This window comes from Pseudophryne corroboree, chromosome 3 (genome assembly GCF_028390025.1).
Source record: "Pseudophryne corroboree isolate aPseCor3 chromosome 3, aPseCor3.hap2, whole genome shotgun sequence".
Classification (NCBI taxonomy): Eukaryota; Metazoa; Chordata; class Amphibia; order Anura; family Myobatrachidae; genus Pseudophryne; species Pseudophryne corroboree.
In genome coordinates, this window is record NC_086446.1 from 212,886,750 (window position 1) to 212,908,103 (window position 21,354).

The following is a 21,354-nucleotide window of genomic DNA, read 5'->3' on the forward strand; positions in this document are numbered from 1 at the left end:
GTGGGTCTTGTGTATTGAATTAGATTTGGTAATAATGTTTTGATTTTATGCTTTCTGTCATATTCGGTGGGAAATAATCTAAATATGCTTCATAGCAAGGTCAGATGTTTGCAGAGGATATTGTAAAGATACAAACTCTAAACCATAAAACATTTTTTTTGCTATTTAAATTGTATCCTTCATCACTTCTTGTAAATTTGTACTATACAGTATGTAGAATTGTAGCATTTGAAAAACCATTACATTCAAGATAAATCTTAAATATATAACTTGCAATAACAGTGTAGAAGTGATCCAGTAATGATGGCATGCAATATCAAATCTTCTTCAGCCACTTAAATTGTAAAATCCTTTATTTTTCCATAGCTGCAACGTCTGATTTTCATCTGCAATCACTGGTGACATCCTACCCTTCCACAAGTGATATTAATGGACAGCTTCCCCCAACAGAAACTTTGACAAGCTTTTTGGCAAACTTACAATGGAGACCCCCAAGGTTTCTACAAGGGAACACCACTGGCTTCTAAAAATGAAAAGAGCTGTTGCCAGTAGTAACCAATCATATATTAACTATCATTTGGCTATTGCATTCTAGAAAATGAGAGAATCTGATTTGTTGCAATGGCCAACACCTTCAATTGTGTGATTTTGAAAATTTAGCAGATGCACCCCTAGGTCTATACTTGCACAAGTATAGGTCCCATGAGATGTGGCCATTTCTGATTCCTGCTGTTTTCTGAGTGCCATTATATAACTTCTCATAGTTGAAAGTTGAGCATATACTGTATAAATGAATTTTTTTCCACATTTTTGATTCATTGTATTAAACACATCTGTCAATTTATAACTTTTTTTTTTTATTATTATTTTTTTTACTGTACAACATACTTTATATTTCTGGGACTTTGTTTTCCCATCCTCAAATAAAGCATCAAATTTTTCTACTACTTCTGTACCAGCTAACTTATGTCAGGTCTAGGTGCATTTGTGTTCCTAGACTGGAGTCATGGGTAGGAGTTGGAGGATAGGCTGTATGCAAGAAGCTTGGTGGCTTAATGAAGTTCCTGAACATGGAATAGGATTGTGGAAATACAGTGAAGGTGCAGGTGGACCAGCTGTAGTAGACACTGCTGGAATGATGAACTTGGGATGGCCAACCAGATTAGGCTGGTTAAGACCGGCAATAGTTAACTGAATGTGAAGTCTGGTAATGTTTGCGACCAGTCTTAAAGTGCCCATACACTAGACAACCTGTAAACGATGCATTCTTGTTAACAATTTCCCTTGAACTCCCCCAGCAGTCCTGGGCAAACGATATTGTACAATACACATAAGAAATATATATCATCTGGGAGTGGCTACATCCAGGAGCATGATGTAGTTGACGATAGCTTCAGATCTTCCCTGCAGCAGGGAAGATCAGAAGCTCCTACCAACGACCAGCGGGGCCGCGCATCGTGATCATTATCGTTCACAGACACTTAACGATCTGCACTATTATGAACAATTTGTAGTTCCAATTCGTCTGAAATGGCCAAATCGCTCATAATATTGTCTACTGCATGGGCACCTTTAGAGTACAAATGAGACTTGATTCGAGGAGATTCTGTGGTACTATGATATGTAGAGCTGGACTCTGGATGAGGTCGTGAGTACTAAACCCTGAACTGGGACTGGTGTCTTATGAGTCCAGAAGACAGGACAAAGGACTGGAACTGGATGTACTAGAGGCTGGACTTAAAATTATGGTTCTTGTGCTGGACATCAGACTGGCACTGTACCAGGACCAATGGTCCTTGAGTTGAACACCGGGCTAGACCTACAGTAGTTGTACAGAAGCTGGACACTGTGCTGGACCCATTAGGACAGGCACAAGGCTGGAACAAGTATTTGCAATAGTAGTCTTAGTGAGTAAATGCTGAGGAGTGCAGAGAGTCTGCTCATTAAGCAGGCTGTGAGTGACTTTGCCCTAGCAACCAGTCAGCCCTCAAGGATGTGTTATTATAGGAACTGCTAGTTGCAGATTAGCTGCTGGTGTCAGGTGGTCTGAAACTTGAATTGCATTGGTGGTGCAGCAGTCACCTGATCTGAACAAACATAGCAGCACCTTGCAGCCATTGCTGGCGGGAGCCACATGCAGGAGGATACTGCCAGTTCATTGTGCCGTCACCGGTGAGTGACAGCACTAGGTGCAGCAGCTATGTAGTGGAGATGGCAGACCCCTGGGGATCTGCACATTAATGGGAACCACAGAACCCAGAGAGGTAAACAACTGGGTTTGTCACAGGAGCAGAGCTGAGCTGTGACAACTTAAGCACACTGGGCCTGATTCAGAGGTGCACCCAGATCATGCATGGCTGCGATTTCTTATGCATTCTCAAGTGCAAATATATGAAAATGCCAGTTTAAGTATTCCACTTATGCATTACCCTGCAATGGACGTGGCAAGCCCTGTGACGCCCACTTTGCATGTCTGAGCAATGCTAAAGTGTGCTGGTTGATCTGATCTCTCCACCATTGATGCACCATTGGTCACAACGTAGACTATTGGAGCTGCCCCTTCATGGCAAGGAGTCTCCCTCGTAACCTTTTTTAAGATATTGCCACTGTGGCTGCAATGCTGAGATATCAGACACATACTACAACACACTCATAATACCTCCTCTTTTTGCAAAAACTTTAGGTCACCTCCCATTCTCCAGCCTTATCTGGCTCTAAATTGCAGAAGTTGTCTCAAGTGATTACATTGTCGTACGTAAATATGCATGCAATCGCACACTTTGGTTTGTGCATGCGCAGTAAGGGTTTACTAGACTTTTTGCACATGCGCACTAGCAAAACAAAAACGCTCAACTGTGCAAACATCTGTACTGTGTCAACCTCTGAATCAGGCCAAGTGTATGCCTGTACTTTTTTGTTTTCGTTGAAAGTCCTGCAATGCAATAAATGCATATTTGTGGCTGTTGTGTACGGGTTGGGGCTGGGAGATCTGCGCTGGGGATCCCGGCGATCAGCATGCCGACCATGGGATCCCGGCTGCAGAATGCCGGTGGGGAGGGGGGGGGGGGGGAGAGCGAAACAAATCCCCTTGTGGGCTTGCTGTGCTGTGCCACATGGACACCCACAAGTGGGAATAGTCCCTTTTAGTCGGTATGCTGACTGTCTGGCGTTTGATCACTCGAGATCCCGGCGTCGGCATGGTGACTGCCGGGATCCCGAGTGGTGGTTGTCACAACTGAGGGCCTGAGCTGACGGGAGGCAGCCTCAGTTGTAGGGGCTGAGATGTAACGGAACCTGGGAGGTCGTATCAGACCCCTAGACATGTAAGTAACATGTAGAATAACTGCCCGAAGGCGTGACCACGACAACCAGGATAAAAGTCAATGATGTTTATTATGACAAACTCCGTAACACAGCAGCAGTAAAGGAAACATAAAAGTCAACAGAGGATAAATACAATTCCTGGGTACTACAGGGTGGCAAGGGCCACAGGCACTGGTAGAGTGAGACAGTTCTTATAATCTTCTAGTTGGAAAGTCCTTACCAGGCCTGACTGTAGCAATGGAGAGAACCCAGGATCGTACCAGCTGATGTTCCAGGAAAGGCTGGGCTGCTGAAGGTAAAACGGCTGCTGTGGATACTGGCTGGAACCAGACTGTTGTTGGTACGGAGTGGATACTGGCTGGAACCAGTTAAATAATAAACGAACTTGAGAGCGATGAAATAATAATGAAGTTTGGAGTTTGGGAGCGGTGAAATAATAATACCGGTGGAGAGTGGTAAACTGCAGAAAGGACACCGGCCCTTTAAGAGAAGCTGTACACTGCTGGAAGCTGGGCTGGAAGCAGGTGATTGATGAAGTTTGGAGTTTGAGAGCGGTGAAATAATAATACCGGTGGAGAGTGGTAAACTGCAGAAAGGACACCGGCCCTTTAAGAGAAGCTGTACACTGCTGGAAGCTGGGCTGGAAGCAGGTGATTGATGAACTGGAAACAGGTGAGTCCAGAATGGATCGGAGAGTCAGGCTACACCGCAGATGGAATGCTGGTGCGGGTCTCTATAGCAGAAGTCTGGAGGCAGGAGCTGGAACCTGGAAGACAACCACAGGAGAGAGACAAACTGGAACTAGGTTAGACAACCAAAGCACTGACGCCTTCCTTGCTCAGGCACAGCTTACTTATACCTGCAGCAAGGAAGGGGTTGGCTAGGCAATTATGCAAATCAACAATACAGACAGCAGATTGGTGGAAATGCTCAGATGACAAAATCCAAGATGGCTGCGCCCATGCAGACACTTGGAGGGAAGTTTGGTTTGTAATCCATGTGAGAATTGAAACAGTAATGGCGACGCCGGCCACAGGAGACAGGAGACGCCAGACTGACAAGCGCACATTTAACCACGCGGGCACAGCGGAGGCCGCGGCTGATGAAATCACCACTCTGACATTCTGCATGTGGAAACTCAGGAACAGCGGGATCCGGTCCTGGAACGCTGAGCCAGCCTTAGGAGGCCTCTGAAGGGTAAGTAACGGCGTCCAGATACCCGGATCGTGACAGTGGTTACATGACTGCATCCCGTTGTGTACAGCTGGACACATTTTCCATTATTTTTGCCTTAACCTGTTTACATATCTAATATTTTTTACTGTTTGGAACAGTTCCATGTTATCGCCAATATTGAATTGTACTGCAGTGACGAGCGGTGAGGTAAATGGTTGGGGAGGCCCTGGCTAGTATCAGAGCCAGATTTACACACATGTACAGTATTGAGCAGTTTATACTTGTGGAAATTTGGTGAGTTTTGATCAGAGATGTGTGGACAAGGTAGGCAGGGGATGCAGTGCATCACATGTCGTACATGGGTATACTCCAGAGTTTTGACTATAAAAATTATTAAAATACTGAAAAGTTATTTATAATATTTTTGTTTTCATCTAAATTTTATAGTCAAAACTCTGGAGTATGGCAGGAAAGGCTTTGCCTCACCTCAACGCACATCACTGTTGTACTTTTATATGAAACTTTAATATAAAAATAATATATAGTGGGCGGAATGCATATCTGATCCATTCTTTCACATCAAACTGACAGAATCTATGGAGATACAAAATGTACTGTTTTAAAAACAAAGAAAATTAAGTCTTGCGCTAAGAAAATTAACAATTGCATAGAATTCCAGAAAAAATTAGGTGTTGTGCATGCTCTGTAACTCTTGTGTGTTGAAGCATTTGAGCAACTCTGATTTGTTCCTGTAACATGCTTATTAGATAAATGTACAAAGCATTAAGCAGCTTAATAGGTTTCCGCCTTGGTTTCTGAAAGACTCTGGAGAACACAACTTTTCTTACTGAACCATCACTGTGGTAAAGCATTAGAAACCGAAATGCTGAAAAGGTAATTATAATGATTATAGTAAAAGAAAAAAAATATATATATATTTTACAGGAAAGAGCATTTAGATTTGAATTAGAAATAGATGGCATTTCTAGTTCCTTTAAAAGCTAACAATGGAAAAACAGACTTAACGGGTTTTGTAGAGTTTTTCTATGTAGGATCACTACCTTTTACATGTGAGAAATTGAAACATGATAATGGCAATTAGTAATCAAATATGAAGCAGAGCGGGGGCGTGGCCACGGCAGCACAGGAGTAGGAAGCAGATCCCGGGAGCTCCCTGGATTAAACATCCTCCTGTAATATCCTGGCCCCTTTGGTGTGGTTGAATACCCTGCTTTTCTTCCCTACGCTGCAGGGCACCGGCAGGCGATTTCCCCGCTCTCCCCGGGGTCTGTACGGCCGAGGAGACATACTTCCGGATTTGCGGCCTATACCTCCTCCGGATCCCCGGCCTCAATTTTGGAGATTCCCGGCCCCACTGCTCTGGACTGCTGCTTCCAGTCATAGAGGGAACACTCTCACTGATATGTAACTGGTGAGTGACTTCTACCTCCTGGGATCAAATTACACTTTGACTTCAGTTGCTGTCTTATTTTACATACTAAATAACTGCATCGCTCCTGCTCTCACCTATATTCTGGGACGCTGCCAGTACTTTCTTTTACATTTGCCTACTACTTTGGAGACCAGCTGCGGATGTGTTTCTGCTTATTACAACCCTAAAATTCACTCATTGCTGAAGTCTCCTTCTACGCTTTTGACCTGAGATTATACCGGAGTGTCTGTTACTACCTATTGTCCGTCATGGTTCGGGACGGCCAGCGCACGGCTGCGGCGAAGCTGGAGAAATTTGCCAGACAACCTAACCCACTAAACCAACGGGCCTCGCAGGCCGCTTCGCAGGGGGCCTCTCCGTCCCACTCCTACTCCCCATCTGCAACAGCTGCTGAATCCCCTAACACACCCGCAGCTCCATCTCTTCAACAAGTGCTGGAGGCAATAGCTGGATCGGAACAGCGTCTTTCAGATAAGATGGAGAAAGTGCAGTGTGATCTCTCACTGCTTCGGCAGGATGTCCAGCGCATACGAGAGAGAGTGGGAGAGGCAGAAACCCGTGTCTCGAATCTGGAGGATATGTGCGGTCCTATGAAACAATCTATTTCCACGGTAACCCAGCAAGTAACATCCCTTCAATCCAAATTACTAGACATGGAGGGTCGGCTGCGTAGAAATAATGTGCGATTTGTGGGCCTGCCGGAGAAGGAGGAGGGCTCCCAGCCTGAGGTCTTCCTGGAGTCATGGCTTAAGGAACTGTACGGCGCTGAATCCTTCACGGCACAGTTTACGGTGGAGCGTGCACACCGGATACCATCTCGTCCTCTACCTCCTGGCGCCCCTCCGCGCACCTTCATCGCCAAATTTCTGCATTATAAGGACCGTGACTCGGTCCTCCGGTTGGGACGCACAAAAGGCCCCCTTACCAGAAACGGGGTTACCGTGTCTGCTTTTCCTGATTTTGCCGCGGAAGTCCAGAAGGATCGAGCCCAGTTTATGCCTATCAAGAGGCGCCTCAGAGACCTGAACGTCTCCTACTCTATGCTATTCCCCTCCCGACTCCGGGTGGTAGCGGACGGGGAAACCAAATTCTTCAATTCCCCTAGAGAGGCGGCCCAATGGCTGGACAGATATGCTCCGGGAGCGCGCCAGATGGCCCCGGATTGAGGCCCTGCACTGTCTAATGATCGGTTGGGACCACCAGAGGCATCTACCCATTGTCCAGGGGCCCCCCCCTTGGCGTTGGTGGCTCAGGACTTTTCTTTTCTTTCTCTTGATCGCTTGACTTTGGTTAAGGGTTTTGTTTAGTATTTAGCCCTTGAGAGATAGAAACGATAGTTTGGGATTTAAGTATGCCGAAGTTAGGGGTGGTATACGGGGAGGGGGGGAGAGTTCAGCGAACAGCTTGTTGCTGTGCCTTACACAAGTTTTTTTCTTTCTATAGTTTGTTATTTTTCTCATGCTTAAATTTGTTTTGGAGTACATTTATTTTGATGTGGGAAGTATGTCTGATGCATTGGATACTGTCGATTGAGAGTCAGGGATTGGGTAGTATAGCACTGTTCTTACCCTCACTAACAATTTCCAGGAATATTCGCTGGACTGTATCTTTAGGTTACTACATAGAATATTACCAGATCTATGGCTAATTTGAAATTTCTGACATGGAATGTTCGAGGTTTAAATAATAAGATAAAGCGTTCCTTAGTATTAACTACACTTCGGAAATATGGCCCGGATGTTGCATGTCTCTGCGAGACTCACTTGGAGGGGAATAGGTTACTGTCACTTAGAAGACCCTGGGTGGGCTGGGCCTATCACGCTTCTCACTCCTCTTCCTCCAGGGGTGTGTCAATCCTGATAAAGAAATCGGTCCAATTTGAGCTGGTATCGGTCAAGACTGACAAATACGGTCGATTTGTGTTCCTTGAATGTAGACTAAGTTCCCAACCCTACTACATACTGGCGGTTTATATCCCCCCCCCATTCTCGTACGATGTACTACAGCAAGCCGCTTCATTCATAGCCTCCTCTCCGGACACCCCGGTAATCTGCTTGGGTGACTTTAACAATGTCATGAATTTAGCTTTAGACAGATGGCGCTCTCCGCAGGCTGCTGGGGTCCGCTCTAGTCCTACTAAATTTGCTGATTTTCTGAATAATTTGCAGTGGGTGGATGTGTGGAGAGCTCGGCACCCTACGACTAGACAGTTTTCATGCTTCTCTGGCACGCATGGTTCGTTCTCCAGGATCGATCTGACCCTACTCTCCCCCGTTCTTCACCCTAGGGTGGTTGACGTCCAATACGAGGCCCGGGGTATATCTGATCACTCCCCTATGGTGTTGACTCTCGCTATGGTGAGCCAGAGGGGTCAATCTTATTGGAAACTGCATCCTTCCTGGCTGCTGCAAATAGGTGACTGCTCTGACCAGGTGACTCAGTGGGAGGGATACTTTACTGACAATGTAGGCTCGGCCCCCGGAACAGTGGTTTGGGATTCATTTAAGGCATTCCTAAGGGGAACGTATATTAGACGTATTTCTGCCCTCAAAATGTCCTGCAGGGAGAGAGAGCGAGCCCTTGAGAGTGACGCCAGGGATTTGGAATCTAGATACTTGGTAGATGGCACCCCTGCGCTGAAGGTACGCTGGCTGGCGGCCCAGTCGGCATGGGTGGCTCATCTGTCTGATAAAAACTCGCGCTCGCTTCTATTTCAAGCTACTAATATTTACATGCAGGGCGATAGGCCAGGTGGCCTGTTGGCTCGATTGGTGCACAGTGACCGCCCAGGTTCTACAATTGCTCAGATGACCGGTAGCGATGGCGCCCTTGTGAACACCACGCCGGAAATTGCGCAGCTATTCCGCTCCTACTATGCTGAGGTCTACAGTTCACAACTGGTAGACTCAACATCAGACCTCTCCGCTTATTTAAGTAATATTCCCCTACCCACACTCCCCCCGGAGGCCTCTGAGATGCTGGAGGCACCCTTAACTCTGGAAGAGGTAACGGCGGCTATTGGCTTGTCTCCCAGCGGCAAGGCACCGGGCTATGACGGCATCCCCTCAGAGGTATACAAGACCCACATTGATTTCTTCGGTCCTAGGCTTCACGCCCTGTATTCTGATATTTTTGTTAATGATCAACTTCCCCCCTCTATGGCGGAGGCGATTATTATAGTGATCCCGAAGCCCGGAAAAGACCCTAGATCCCCAGAATCCTATAGACCGATATCATTGATTCCCACTGACGCTAAGATCCTGGCAAAGATTTTAGCAGTTCGACTCAACACCGTAATTACTTCCATTATCCACTCCGACCAGACCGGCTTTATGCCAGGGATGTCCACTTCTATTAACCTACGTAGATTATATACCATTTTACAAATCCCATATGACTTCCCCTCTGACTCGGTAGTGGTCTCACTGGATGCCGCCAAGGCATTTGACAGTATCGAGTGGTCCTATCTATGGGAGGTCATGACAGCTATGGGTTTCGGGCCTAATTTTATAAAATGGATTAAATTGCTTTATCAGCACCCGACTGCCAGGATCTCAGTGAATGGCTATATCTCTCCCTCGTTCCGCCTGTTTCGCGGGACCAGGCAGGGATGTCCTCTGTCCCCAACCTTGTTTGCCCTGGCCATCGAACCCTTGGCCTGTCTAATAAGGTCCCACCCAGGCGTGGTGGGCATTCATACCGGCCCTCGTGAGGATAGGATTGCCCTTTACGCTGACGACATGCTGTTGTTTCTGCAGGATTACACCAGGTCTATGCCTACAGTGTTGCAATTGATTGAGGAGTTCGGTGTATATTCAGGCCTTCATATTAACTGGTCTAAGTCCTCTATTATGCCTGTGATTGCCCCCCCCCCCTGCTGCTCCTAAAATCTCCCTACCGCTATGTTGGACGGCGAAATTTAAATATCTTGGGATTCAGGTAACCAATGACCCCTCTGACTTTACACCTTTGAACCTTGATCCGATCATGCAACAAATTACTCGTAAATCCAAGACTTGGTGTAAGCTTCCATTGACTGTATCTGGCAGGGTCAGCCTCGTAAAAATGATAATACTACCTAAGATTCTATATGTGGTTCTGCAATCCCCTGTATATATTCATCCATCCTTCTTTAGAAAATTGAATAGTGTCCTGTCTTCTTTAATATGGGCTAGCAAACGTCCTAGAATACAACTGAACACTCTCACCAGGCTGCGCAGCGACGGAGGTCTGGCCTTGCCAAACTTTCAGATGTACTACTATGCCGCTCAGCTGTCTCATATTAGTGCATGGGTGCAGGATACTGGCGTCACTTCTCTACACTGGGTATTTGTCCAATGCTACTTCCCCGACTTATCCCCCCTGCAGGTGTTGCTGAGTGGGAGCTTGGCCCGGTTCCTCCCTCCTCTTATATACCAAGCCATGAAGGTGTGGCAGGCACTAAAAATTCTTTTGAAATTTGATGGATTGGACCCGGACACCCCCCTCTGGTATTCTAAATGGCTCCCTGAACTGTATGCGCTCGAGGGGAGGGAAGTTTGGGCCCCTAAATCAGTGATTTCCATAAATCACCTTTATACGGATAATACGCTCAAATCCTTCCAACAACTAAAAGATGAGTTTAATTTGCCTAACTCCTATTTTTTTAGATACCTCCAGCTCAGACATGCCTTGCAGTCCCAATTCGCCAATTCCCCCCCTAAAATTATACCATTTCCCATTAAGACCTTTGTAAGTATGCTGGGTCGAGTTAAGATGATTTCCCATGCTTATGGTTATCTACTCGCCAAACTCCATATAGATCCTTTGACACGTCTCCGTGTCAAATGGGAGCAGGATCTGGGCCCCATAGATGAAGAGAACTGGGCCCTTGCTTTGGAAACTCCGTGCACGGTTACCAAATCCATCAGGTATCAACAGATACAATACTTCCTTTTGCATAGAATATATATGACCCCAGCCAGACTGGCCAAATTCGGGACGGGTCGTATGGGTGACTGCCCTAAGTGTGGGATGACTGCAGGTACTTTTTGGCACCTCATTTGGGATTGTCCGGTGCTGCGGGCTTTCTGGGCGGGGGTCGGATCGAGTCTGGGGAACACAGGGCTGGACGAGGCCATGCTTACTCCGCAATTTTGCATCCTGGGAATGGGTAGCTCTGACTTTGTGTCTGGTCCAGAGGGCCTATATGCTCGCAACATATGTGCAATGGCGAAGGTGAGCATTGCGAGGCTATGGATGGCCCCTAAGGGCCCTACACTCCCCGCTCTTAAGGCACTAATAAACGACACTGTTTTTAAGGAACGATACATTTATATGAAACACAATGCCTCCGCTAAATTTGAAAGAATTTGGTCTCCATGGCTGGAATCCATATACTCCGTCCCAGACCCTACAACTTAATGGTGATAGGGTTACTAACAGGTCCTGGATTTGCCAAGTTATGATCTTCTAGGGCCATAGGCTTCCCTCTCACCCAATGGGTTGTGAATGAGAGAGTGGCTCTGTGCCCATCTGGACAGGGTAGGATTTAGAGTGCTAGTATCCCCCAATGCGTCCTCTTCCCCATAATGTTTTTTGTCTCTTTGTTTTTTTAATTTTTTTTATTTCTGGGGTTCTCTGTGTTTGGTTTCTGATTGTTTTCTTCTCTTTTAAAGGGTTTTACTCGGACGGATTGTCCGTAAGAGTTATATTTGAGGGGGGGGGGGGGGGGGGAAACAAAACAAAGTATAATGTGATTTCATGAATACTAGAGTGTACGGATAATGCAAAATAATGGTATATATAACTGTACATTCCTATGCGCCTATGAGCAAATGACATAGTTTGAAAATAAGTCGAAAGTGAATGCTGTTCCCCGATGAGGACATGTCATTACGTGTTTAATGTGTTCCTGTTATGCAATGTCTGTATGCAAACTACTCTCCTTCGAAATAAAAATACTTTATTTAAAAAAAAAAAAAATATGAAGCAGAGCACGCTTTTTTTTAATTCCTCTGTCATGATAAGCAGTAATATGTTTGTATAACGTTACATTGCATTCTATACTATATACATGCTAATTATCTATTTATCTTTTATTTCTAAACACTTGTGTTCAGTAAAGTGCTAGATTGTGCCAAGTACTGTAGTTTTATTATGTTGTATTGTCCTAAATTGATATGAAAACTGTATGGGGCATAAATACCAACACTCATTGATCTCCTAATGGCTTTCCCTATTTTCTACTTTTTTAAATTGAGTATTTTTATTTAACTTTTATATAAATAAAGAAATAAAGGGCAAAAAAGGTAAACATTGAAATATGAATATAGATCCTATAAAATACACTTTCAATACGTACATAAAAACATACTATAGTACAGCCTGTATAGCTTGAATATGTATGACTGAGTGGAAATAATGTTCACATTGACACTTATATTACAATATTTTATATAAACCCAGACAGTAACTGAGCATCACAGAATAATTTGGTTAACAATATTTGGACACTCACAAGCACCATAAAGAAAAAACATTTTTTATGAGTGTCTGTGCTGATTTTTCTCACAATGAATTTTGATATTAGGAAAAAATACCACACAACTACTATAGAATATATTCATAGACAAATAGATATACATGATAAAAAGACATAGGTGCCATCCAGCTATCACTGAATCTGCTGTATAAGCGGTGCCGAATTACAGCTCAAATAACGATGTATGTGGCCGACTGTAAGTCCTGAAATACCCCGAAGTGTTGTGCCCAGTTGGGATGTGCTGATAACAAATGGCAGACCACAAGCGGCCTGCGTGGCTGGCCTGGGAGCCTTGCTGTGCTGCTGGACCACTGTAGGCAAAGTGGTGCTCTGCAGTATGCACACAGGTAAGCGGCATGCTATATTATTATAGGGACAGTTAGTTGAGAGAAACCTTTGTCAATTTATAATGTATATGCAATTCAAAATGACATTGATATCATTGTAACCAGTTACAAAAAGTATGATATACTTCATTCTTAAAATATTGTTGCACTTTGCAGTATATTATGGAAAAAAAAGAAATACACAAGTGTGAGAGTGTGTGTATGTGTATATATATATATATATATATATATATATATATATATTGCTCAAAAAAATAAAGGGAACACTAAAATAACACATCCTAGATCTGAATGAATGAAATATTCTTATTAAATACTTTGTTCTTTACATAGTTGAATGTGCTGACAACAAAATCACACAAAAATTATCAATGGAAATCAAATTTATTAACCCATGGAGGTCTGGATTTGGAGTCACACTCACAATTAAAGTGGAAAAACACACTACAGGCTGATCCATCTTTGATGTAATGTCCTTAAAACAAGTCAAAATGAGGCTCAGTAGTGTGTGTGGCCTCCACGTGCCTGTATGACCTTCCTTCAACGCCTGGGCATGTTCCTGATGAGGTGGCGGATGGTCTCCTGAGGGATCTCCTCCCAGACCTGGACTAAAGCATCCACCAACTCCTGGACAGTCTGTGATGCAACGTGGCATTGGTGGATGGAGCGAGACATGATGTCCCAGATGTGCTCAATTGGATTCATGTCTGGGGAATGGGCGGGCCAGTCCATAGCATCAATGCCTTCGTCTTGCAGGTACTGCTAACACACTCCAGCCACATGAGGTCTAGCATTGTCTTGCATTAAGAGGAACCCAGGGCCAACCGCACCAGCACATGGTCTCAGAAGGGGTCCGAGGATCTCATTTCGGTACCTAATGGCAGTCAGGCTACCTCTGGCGAGCACATGGAGGGCTGTGCGGCCCCCCAAAGAAATGCCACCCCACACCATTACTGACCCACTGCCAAACCGGTCATGCTGGAGGATGTTGCAGGCAGCAGAACATTCTCCTTGGCGTCTCCAGACTCTGTCACGTCTGTCACATGTGCTCAGTGAGAACCTGCTTTCATCTGTGAAGAGCACAGGGCACCAGTGGCGAATTTGCAAATCTTGCTGTTCTCTGGCAAATGCCAAACGTCCTGCACGGTGTTGGGCTGTAAGCACAAACCCCACCTGTGGACGTCGGGCCCTCATACCACCCTCATGGAGTCTGTTTCTGATCGTTTGAGTAGACACATGCACATTTGTGGCTTGCTGGAGGTCATTTTGCAGGGCTCTGGCAGTGCTCCTCCTGTTCCTCCTTGCACAACGGCGGAGGTAGCGGTCCTGCTGCTGGGTTGTTGCTCTCCTACGGCCTCCTCCACATCTCCTGATGTACTGGCCTGTCTCCTGGTAGCGCCTCCATGCTCTGGACACTACGCTGACAGACACAGCAAACCTTCTTGCCACAGCTCGCATTGATGTGCCATCCTGGATGAGCTGCACTACCTGAGCCACTTGTGTGGGTTGTAGGGAGGTCATACAGGCACGTGGAGGCCACACACACTACTGAGCCTCATTTTGACTTGTTTTAAGGACATTACAACAAAGTTGGATCAGCCTGTAGTGTGTTTTTCCACTTTAATTTTGAGGGTGACTCCAAATCCAGACCTCCATGGGTTAATAAATTTGATTTCCATTGATAATTTTTGTGTGATTTTGTTGTCAGCACATTCAACTATGTAAAGAACAAAGTATTTAATAAGAATATTTCATTCATTCAGATCTAGGATGTGTTATTTTAGTGTTCCCTTTATTTTTTGGAGCAGTGTGTGTGTGTGTATGTATATATATATATATATATATATATAGTGGTTGGGGATAGGAGTTTAAGCAATCAATAATGAAAAAGATCAAAGTATGCAGATACCTCACAGGTTCTAGAAAAGGAATATGGATAGTCAATATAAAATTACACAGAGTCTGTATCACATATTAGAATATAGTACACAAACAGTTCATTTTAAAAAACATAGATAAAAATAGAGCACAGGAGAACCTTATCTTATTTAGCAGGGGGTGATAGAGGGAATGCCCACGGCGTTTTATCCTTTAGACTTCTTCAAGAGGTATGTGTATGTGTATATGTGTATGTATATATGTATGTAGTGTGTATGTGTGTATATATGTATATATGTATATATATATATATATATATATATATATATATATATATATTAGTGATGAGCGGGTTCGGATCCTCGCCCGAACTTCACCTTTTTTTCCACGGGTCCGAGCAACTCTGATCCTCCTGCCTTGCTCGGTTAACCCGAGCGCGCCCGAACGTCGTCATCCCGCGGTCGGATTCTCGCGAGATTCGTATTCTATATAAGGAGCCGTGCGTCGCCGCCATTTTTCACTTGTGCATTGGAGATGATCGTGAGAGGACGTGGCTGGCATCCTCTCAGTTTCTACGTTCAGTGGGCTGCAAATTGTGCGGCAAATATCTGTGCTCAGTGTGCTGCAAATATCTGTGCTCAGTGTGCTGTAAGTGCAAATATCTACGTTCTCTGCCTGAAAAACGCTCCATATCTGACTGTGCTCAGTGTGCTAATTGCTTTATTGTGGGGACTGGGGACCAGCAGTATTATATAGTAAGAGGACAGTGCAGAGTTTTGCTGACCAGTGACCACCAGTATTATACGTTCTCTGCCTGAAAAACGCTCCATATCTGTGCTGCATTGTAGTATATATAGTAGGAGGACAGTGCAGAATTTTGTTGACCACCAGTATAACTATATATATATATATATATATATATATATATATATATAGCAGTACGGTACAGTAGTCCACTGCTCTACCTACCTCTGTGTCGTCAAGTATACTATCCATCCATACCTGTGGTGCATTTCAGTTTTGCACAGTTTGCTGACCACCAGTATATACTATATAGGAGTACAGTACAGAAGGCCACTGCTCTACCTACCTCTGTGTCGTCAAGTATACTATCCATCCATAACTGTGGTGCATTTCAGTTTTGCACAGTTTGCTGACCACCAGTATATAATATATAGGAATACGGTACAGAAGGCCACTGCTCTACCTACCTCTGTGTCGTCAAGTATACTATCCATCCATACCTGTGGTGCATTTCAGTTTTGCACAGTTTGCTGACCACCAGTATAAACTATATAGCAGTACGGTACAGAAGGCCACTGCTCTACCTACCTCTGTGTCATCAAGTATACTATCCATCCATACCTGTGGTGCATTTCAGTTGTGCGCAGTATATATAGTATTAGGCAATTGCTATTGATATATTACTAGCATATAATTCCACACATTAAAAAATGGAGAACAAAAATGTGAAGGGTAAAATAGGGAAAGATCAAGATCCACTTCCACCGCGTGCTGAAGCTGCTGCCACTAGTCATGGCCGAGACGATGAAATGCCATCAACGTCGTCTGCCAAGGCCGATGCCCAATGTCATAGTAGAGAGCATGTAAAATCCAAAAAAATAAAGCTCCGTAAAATGACCCAAAAATCTAAATCAAAATTGTCTGAGGAGAAGCGTAAACTTGCCAATGTGCCATTTACGACACAGAGTGGCAAGGAACGGCTGAGGCCCTGGCCTATGTTCAAGGCTAGTAGTTCAGCTTCACCTGAGGATGGAAGCACTCATCCTCCTGCTAGAAAACTTAAAAGAGTTAAGATGGCAAAAGCACCGCAAATAACTGTGCGTTCTTCTAAATCACAAATCCCCAAGGAGAGTCCAATTGTGTCGGTTGCGATGACTGACCTTGCCAACACTGGACGGGAAGAGGTTGCGCCTTCCACCATTTGCACCATTTCCACCATTTGCATTTGCAAGTGCTGGAAGGAGCACCAGCAGTCCAGTTCCTGATAGTCAAATTGAAGATGTCACTGTTGAAGTACACCAGGATGAGGATATGGGTGTTGCTGGCGAGGAAATTGACAAGGAGGATTCTGATGGTGAGGTGGTTTAAGTCAGGCACCCGGGGAGACACCTGTTGTCCGTGGGACGAATATGGCCATAGACATGCCTTGTCAAAATACAAAAAAAATCACCTTCGGTGTGGAATTATTTCAACAGAAATGCGGACAACTGGTGTCAAGCCGTGTGTTGCCTTTGTCAAGCTGTAATAAGTAGGGGTAAGGACGTTAACCACCTAGGAACATCCTCCCTTATACGTCACCTGGACCGCATTCATCAGAAGTCAGTGACAAGTTCAAAAACTTTGGATGACAGCGGAAGCAGTCCACTGACCACTAAATCCCTTCCTCTTGTAACCAAGCTCCTGCAAACCACACCACCATCTCCCTCAGTGTCAATTTCCTCCTTACACAGGAAAGACAATAGTCCTGCAGGCCATGTCACTGTCAAGTCTGACGAGTCCTCTCCTGCTTGGGATTCCTCCAATGCATCCTTGAGTGTAACGCCTACTGCTGCTGTTGTTGCTGCTGAGAGTCGATCGTCATCCCAGAGGGGAAGTCGGAACACCACTTGTACTACTTCCAGTAAGCAATTGACTGTCCAACAGTCCTTTGCGAGGAAGATGAAATATCAGCAGTCATCCTGCTGCAAAGCGGATAACTCAGGCCTTGGCAGCCTGGATGGTGAGAAACGTGTTTCCGGTATCCACCATTAATTCACAGGGAACTAGAGACTTGATTGAGGTACTGTGTCCCCGGTACCAAATACCATCTAGGTTCCATTTCTCTAGGCAGGCGATACCGAAAATGTACACAGACCTCAGAAAAAGAGTCACCAGTGTCCTAAAAAATGCAGTTGTACCCAATGTCCACTTAACCACGGACATGTGGACAAGTGGAGCAGGGCAGACTCAGGACTATATGACTGTGACAGCCCACTGGGTAGATGTATTGCCTCCCGCAGCAAGAACAGCAGCGGCGGCACCAGTAGCAGCATCTCGCAAATGCCAACTCATTTCTAGGCAGGCTACGCTTTGTATCACCGCTTTCCATAAGAGGCACACAGCTGACAACCTCTTACGGAATCTGAGGAACATCATCGCAGAATGGCTTACCCCAATTGGACTCTCCTGGGGATTTGTGACATCGGACAACACCACCAATATTGTGCGTGCATTACATCTGGGCAAATTCCAGCACGTCCCATGTTTTGCACATACATTGAATTTGGTGGTGCAGAATTATTTAAAAAACGACAGGGGTGTGCAAGAGATGCTGTCGGTGGCCTGAAGAATTGCGGGCCACTTTCGGCATTCAGCCACCGCATGCCAAAGACTGGAGCACCAGCAAACAGTCCTGAACCTGCCCTGCCATCATCTGAAGCAAGAGGTGGTAACGAGGTGGAATTCAACCCTCTATATGCTTCAGAGAATGGAGGAGCAGCAAAAGGCCATTCAAGCCTATACATCTGCCCACGATATAGACAAAGGAGGGGAAATGCACCTGACTCAAGCGCAGTGGAGAATGATTTCAACATTGTGCAAGGTTCTGCAACCCTTTGAACTTGCCCCACGTGAAGTCAGTTCAGACACTGCCAGCCTGAGTCAGGTCATTCCCCTCATCAGGCTTTTGCAGAAGAAGCTGGAGACATTGAAGGAGGAGCTAAAACGGAGCGATTCCGCTAGGCATGTGGGACTTGTGGATGGAGCCTTAATTCGCTTAACCAGGATTCACGGGTGGTCAATCTGTTGAAATCAGAGCACTACATTTTGGCCACCGTGCTCGATCCTAGATTTAAAACCTACGTTGTATCTCTCTTTCCGGCAGACACAAGTCTGCAGAGGTTCAAAGACCTGCTGGTGAGAAAATTGTCAAGTCAAGCGGAACGTGACCCGTCAGCAGCTCCTCCTTCACATTCTCCCGCAACTGGGGGTGCGAGGAAAGGCTAAGAATTCCGAGCCCACCCGCTGGCGGTGATGCAGGGCAGTCTGGAGCGAGTGCTGACATCTGGTCCGGACTGAAGGACCTGCCAACGATTACTGACATGTCGTCTACTGTCACTGCATATGATTCTGTCACCATTGAAAGAATGGTGGAGGATTATATGAGTGTCCGCATCCAAGTAGGCACGTCAGACAGTCCGTACGTATACTGGCAGGAAAAAGAGGCAATTTGGAGGCCCTTGCACAAACTGGCTTTATTTTACCTAAGTTTCCCCCCCTCCAGTGTGTACTGCGAAAGAGTGTTTAGTGCAGCCACTAACCTTGTCAGCAATCGGCGTACGAGGTTACTTCCAGAAAATGTGGAGAAGATGATGTTCATCAAATGAATTATAATCAATTCCTCCGTGGAGACATTCACCAGCAATTGCCTCCAGAAAGTACACAGGGACCTGAGATGGTAGATTCCAGTGGGGACGAATTAATAATCTGTGAGGAGGGGGATATACACAGTGAAAGGGGTGAGGAATCGGACGATGAGGAGGAGGTGGACATCTTACCTCTGTAGAGCCAGTTTGTGCAAGGAGAGATTGATTGCTTCTTTTTTGGTGGGGGCCCAAACCAGTCATTTCAGTCAGTCGTATGGCAGACCCTGTCGCTGAAAAGATGGGTTTGTTAAAGTGTGCATGTCCTGTTTATACAACATAGGGTGGGTGGGAGGGCCCAAGGACAATTCCATCTTGCACCTCTTTTTTCTTGTGCTGTTTGGGGACTATTTTTTTGAAGTGCCATCCTGCCTGACACTGCAGTGCCACTCCTAGATGGGCCAAGTGTTTGTGTCGGCCACTAGGGTCGCTTAGCTTAGTCACACAGCGACCTCATTGCACCTCTTTTTTTCTTTGCATCGTGCTGTTTGGGGACTATTTTTTAATCTGCCATCCTGTCTGACACTGCAGTGCCACTCCTAGATGGGCCAGGTGTTTGTGTCGGTCGCTTAGCTTAGTCATCCAGCGACCTCGGTGCAAATTTTAGGACTAAAAATAATATTGTGAGGTGTTCAGAATAGACTGAAAATGAGTGGAAATTATGGTTATTGAGGTTAATAATACTATGGGATCAAAAATGACCCCCAAATTGTATGATTTAAGCTGTTTTTGAGGGTTTTTTGTAAAAAAAACAACCAAATCCAAAACACACCCGAATCCGACAAAAAATTTTCAGGGAGGTTTTGGCAAAACGCGTCCGAATCCAAAACACTGCCTCGGAACTGAATCCAAAACCAAAAGCCAAAACCCAAAATATTTCCGGTGCACATCACTATAATATAATTTTTTTTTTTTTTTTTTAGATATTTACAGTAGTTGTGTATTTTTTACTCCTATCAGACTCCATGGTGAGAAAAATCAGCACAGACTCTCAAAAAAATGTTTTTCATTAAGTTTACTCTAGTCTGTTTGGCTGTTGTCCCACATATATATGTACACAAGCATATACAGATAGTTTTCTGCTAATCTGATCATTGAACTATAGAGTCATTTTGTAGATGTATTGAATTAGCCCTAGAACCATTTCTATCCATTAATTTTACTCACAAACTCCACGACATGTAGATTGCCTAGATTCCAAGGCATATGGAGACACCTGCATCTTGACCATATATTTTTCAATTTTCGTGAGACACTTTCTGCTATCATATAAAAATCTCTCATGGACTATAGGTGAGTTAACCAGGGCCGCCCATTATTTTTTTTAATGTTGGGCCTTTTTTGCACTAAAATGTCCAATGTTTACCTGAATCAGAATAGTATTTTCACTGTATAAATTTGGTTTTAAATGCCTTATATTGTTTATAGCTGTACATGTAGGAGTACAGTAGGTGGTGTTTAAGGATACTCTGTATGAAATTGCCTGTCAAGGTTTGTGTGGATTTGCTGGTCATTTTGGCAGTGAATGTTGCTCTGTTTGTCATATTGACCACCTTACAGCACAAGAACTGATGAATAACCTTAAAGCTTTGTGTATGGCCATCATAGAAACCATGAGGGACATTTGCTGCAGACCTCTAAGCTTATGTTCGAATCAGTCTCTGTCACCAGTGAAATAAAAATAGAGTTCAGCTCTATTTTGCATTGCAACTTCCACTGTACAGTTATTCAGAATGTCTTGTACTCCTTGATTATAAACTATTAACTCTCTAGCCAGTTATATGGGACTTAGGGGTCAATTTACTAAGCCTTGGATGGAAATAAAGTGGTCAGAGTTAAAGTCCCAACCAATCAGCTCCTTACTGTTATTTTTCAAACACAGCCTGTAACATAACAGTTAGGAGCTGACTGACTGATACTTCATCTCCGTTCACTTTATCTCCAGCCAAGGCTTAGTAAACAGACCGTTAGTTCTTACAGAGTTGCAATAGCCTACCACTGAACATACGCAAACTTACAGATGATAGATGCTAGGAACTCTTAGTCATGACATATAATAGTACTGTACTTATTATGTCAATCATTAAGATGTTGTGGAACTGAAGTGTACGATATATTTCTTTGAGTGCTCAGATAATAAATTGTTGAATGTTACGGATGTGATTTAATAACTACACAGTCTTTGCATAAAGATCTCTGCAGTGCTACTCCTCTCCACAGACATACTCC